This window comes from Lactuca sativa, chromosome 2, assembly GCF_002870075.4.
Source record: "Lactuca sativa cultivar Salinas chromosome 2, Lsat_Salinas_v11, whole genome shotgun sequence".
Classification (NCBI taxonomy): domain Eukaryota; kingdom Viridiplantae; phylum Streptophyta; class Magnoliopsida; order Asterales; family Asteraceae; genus Lactuca; species Lactuca sativa.
The window spans coordinates 216,276,974-216,281,773 of NC_056624.2; positions in this window are offsets into that span (position 1 = coordinate 216,276,974).

Below are 4,800 nucleotides of genomic sequence, written 5' to 3' on the forward strand. Positions count from 1 at the left end.
TCCGGCACTGACGGTGACTCGCCCCTCATTATTTTCTCCGTCTTTCTTCCATAAATATTTGTATTTTATATTTTTAAATCATTCCATTTTTCATAATACATTTACAATAATATGGCTTATTATAAAGTTAAAAGAAAAAAAAAGTGAGAAATATGTTTAATCTGATCAATCATTTAAATAATGATATGATCTGAGAAAAGGATAATGTTGGCAAGCAAAACGATGCGCTTTGTCATATCAATGAAACTATGATGTGTGTTTTGTACATGGACAAAATTAATTAAATTACAACCCATTTCTTCTCTATTTTAATAAAATAATAGTTTTAATTTCATTTTGACATGTATTATCCTATTAAGACTCCTAATTAATGCATATTTTATTCTATTTTTACCATGTGTCACTCTATTAGTCTTCATCATTAATGCATGTCACTTATCAACCTATTAATTCTTAATTTTAAATTTTAAATTTTAAAATTTTCACTTTAATTACATTAATTTAATTACATTAGAATAAAAATTAAATCAAAATTAATACAAATTATAAAGTGATATAATTTCACATATTTATTTAAATTAATGATTATAATTTTATATAACTAAAAAAATATCTCTCAATTAATAATTTATTTGAAATAATTGATTGATAATTTTGAATTCTCCCTATAATAGTTTAATTAATTTTATAACCGTGGTTCCTACGGGTTATAAACTAGTTTTTGAATATATTTGTTCTAAATTATAGATAGTCATTTTATCTTAGGAGGGTATGGCTACGGGAAGAAGTCGAGAGGGCAGTACTAGCTGGAAATTTTTTTCGTCCCATCGATAAAAAATAGAGAGACCCTAATCCGAGTATGTGTGCCTAGAGCTTTGGATACCATTATAATCTTCTTATCATTTAACAAAACACTTTATGAAAACCAATCTAGTCTTCTTATCTTTTAACAAAAAGATTATCAATTCTCTCTCGATTGTCAACCCTATAAACACAAATTTCAAATGATTCATTTGATACTACATATGCTTCTAACACTTTTTTTTTCATTATCAAGTTCGACGACATGTCTTTATTTTATAACAGACATATATAACACTTACGCTTTGTCTAACAATTGCCCAAACTATAATTTTTAACAAATTGCAAGTTCAAGCAGACAAATAGCGATAATAAACCGGATAGATAGAGATCCTGAAGTTGCCGATGACTGTCTCGTGCATGATTACCTCATTAAGAATTCAACCCCTTAGGAAATCATGAAATAAAAATGATTAGAGATGGGAGATATCGGAAATATTGTACACACCCCTTTAGCTAATCTTGAATGTATACATGAAATAGAATAACAAGCTTCAAGCAAGACACTTAAGGTGGAGGGGGTCATGTTATTTTGTTATGTGATTGGGAGGTGGAGAATGTGTGTCCTATTATATGTATTCTCCAAGTGTTTAAGATGGCCTCGGGTCTCAAAATTAATTTGATGAAAAGTAAGTTAATTGGGATTGGTGATGATTTCACCTCTGTTCAATAAGTTGTTGGTATGTTTGGGTGTAGTGTTATCTGAACGCCTTTTGTGTATCTTGGAGTTTCCGTTGGTGGTAATATGAATATAATAGCTTCTTGGAAACCTTTGATTGACATGTTTTTGGAGAAGTTATCTTCTTGGACAGCTAAATTGCTTTCGATTGGTGGTCGCCTTACTTTGATTAAGGCTATTATGGGTAGTATTTCCATCTGTAACAGCCCGGATTCCCAGGTATTATTTATTCTTATTAATTTGGTGATTTGTGAGGAGACTCGGCGAGTTGGAGCTCAAACTTGCCGAGTATGATCGCGGTTTGAACACGGGTTCGCGTCCGGACTCGGCGAGTCCAAAAGGTGGACTCGGCGAGTCCACGCTGTTTAATGAAACCCTAATTTCCAGGGTATGAGACCTATTTAAAGGGGCTTATGGCCGTCATTTGCGGCCACCAACCCCAGAGAGAACCCTAAAGAGTCTTTGAGCGTCTTGTGAGAGAGAAGAGGAAGATCCTTGACTATTTGTGGGTGTTTTTGCATATAGAAGAGGATCAAGGCAAGAGGAGACCAAAGAAGGTGCTAATCCAGTGATTTCTGAGCTCAGAGACTTCATTTGAGGTAACCATTCGTTCCTTTCTCAGTCCTTGGTGTAAATCTTAGAGTTAGGGTTTCTTTGTGGAATGATCCATGGAGTAATTGGCCTCTTCTTGTGTTGGTGATTTAGATCTGGACCCAAAGAGGTCCAGAGACTCTTTTCCCTCAAGCTTTATGAGTGTTAATGGAGGCCATGAGCTTAGAATAGCATTCTAGAGACCATATCATCAAATAAGGCCTTTGGACCTTTGCATGAGCACCAAGATTGTAACTTTATGTGATGTATGTGCTTGGAAGGACTGGATCTATGAGTATTGGAACGGATCTGACCTCGGGAGTGAGTTTGAGTTTATGCATGGCATAGACTCCCCGAGTCCGAAGAACAGACTCGACGAGTAGCATGAAGATTGTCCATAACCACTCAGCGAGTGGTCTTGCCGAGTTAAGGGGTTGAATCAGTGAGTCAGGGAGAGTCAGAGAGGGTTGACGGGTGGACTGAGTCAAGCAGGAACTCGCCGAGTTGTTCTTGAGACTCGGCGAGTTGAGTCGTGGTGGCCCCGCGATTCATGCTAGGTGGAACTCGTCGAGTCAGGGAAGTACTCGACGTGTCAAGAGAGGATCCTAGGGAGTCAGTGAACACGTATAGACTCGCCGAGTCGCTCTAGTGCACTTGCCGAGTCCGGTCAGAGTTGACCGTTGACCGTTGACCAGAGTTGACTAGTGTTGACTTGATAGGGGTAGTCAACCTCAGTTGTGAAAGTGTTAATTAGAGATATATTGTGTTATAGGAGGATTATAGCTCGGGGGATCGAGCGTGAGTGATTTCTGGGATTTGCGAGTTATCGAGATACGCGAGGTGAGTCTTCTCACTATACTTTACCTTGAGTAGGTAATCAGAGTTATGTGACTGAGTATTTGTATGCTATATGTATGTTATGTGTTGAACTGCATTATTTCTATGTGATTTATGTTGTGCATGTTTATAGAGTTGGAACCGGAAGGTTCACAGAGTTAGAACCAGAGGGTTCACAGAGTAGGGTCTACGGACCCACAGAGTTATAGCCTCGAGTGGCGAATATGTGTTATGTGTGGTATTTTGGGGAACTCACTAAGCTTTGTGCTTACAGTGTCGGTGTTATTTGTTTCAGGTACTAGTGATGACCGTGGGAAGGCGCCGGCTTGATCAGTACACACACACGGGATTTTTATGTTATGTGATCTTGGGATTCTTTATATGTCATGGATTGGAGTCTCAAACATTGATGTTTTTATGAAAATTAAATGAATATGTTTTTATATTATGCGAAAATTTATTTTGAAATTTGCGGTGTTACAAGTTGGTATCAGAGCCTTGGTTTGAGGGATTCGAGTACACATTCGGGCGTATTTGAACCCAAACTGAGGATTTGAGAAGTATTTTCAAAAAGAGTAAAAGATTTTTGGAAAAACGCAGAGCAGAATTGTGTGTACGATCAGTCCGCGCCCGAATGGTGATTTCCCAAAATACCATCATGTTATGTGATATTGATATTGATATGATGTATTCTTATGCTAGAGTAGGCTAGGTACTCCTATTAGGACTAGAGTGGCCTGATTTGTGATGCCTTAGCCTAGGGAGAGGTGAGCTGCTATGAGATGCTTGAGAGTGAGTAGGTAGCAGCGAGGGGCTTATGAGAGATCTGTTAGAGAGTGAATTATGCATGATAGAGTACTTGGAATTTGGGATCCGAAGAGGAGGACTTGGGGTGTATTCTGATACGGTGCGGACAGTAGTACTGGGCCCGTACTACTGAAAGCACCGGGGCGGAGTACAACCCAAGTAAGAACCTTTGGAATACCAAGGATCAAGGAGGAATGAGTTGTCGAGTGTGAGTATGCTCGAATGGATTCTAATTTATCGTATGTTGTATTTCAGAGGTAGATCATGGTGAGGACATGTTTTATGCCTGAGAGCAGTAGGGCTAGTGATAAGGAGATCCGCCAGATCATCCATGAGGAGGTGGCGGCGGCCATCAGGGAAGAGATACCAGAGATGTTCGGGTCTATTAAGACCACGTTGATTGAGACCTTCGACGAGCGTTATGCCGCTCTTTCTGAGGCTGCTGTTGCAGCGGCCACCGCAGCTATTGCTGCCGCGAGGCCACATGGTGGTGACGCATTGCTGTTCCGAGAGTTCAGCAACACAAAACCGCCGAAGTTTGATGGGACCCAGGATCCAGTGGCGGCTATGAGATGGATTTCTAACATAGAGGGGTGTTTCTTCACTTGCTTATCTCCTGAGCATTTGAGAGTACGGTTCGCGCTGAACCAGCTTCGATTGGGAGCGAAGGACTGGTGGACGTTTGTGACGGCGCACTTTACGCCTGCTGAGCTTGCGACAATGACCTGGGAGAGGTTCACTGCCATGTTCTGAGATGAGTACATTCCTCAGGTGGAGAGGGAGCGTTTGGCCCAGGAGTTTCTGATCCTCAAGCAGGGTACTGAGTCTGTTACGGTGATTACCAGGATGTTCCACGAGAGGGCGATGTTCTGCCCTGAGCACGTGTCCACTGAGCAGGCACGTATGAGCCGATATTTGAGTATCTTGAGGCGAGACATTCGGGAGTTCGTGGCGAACTCCTCGTACCAGACATTTGCCGAGCTTCAGGAAAATGCACGGAAGAGGGAGATTGAGCTAGAGACTCA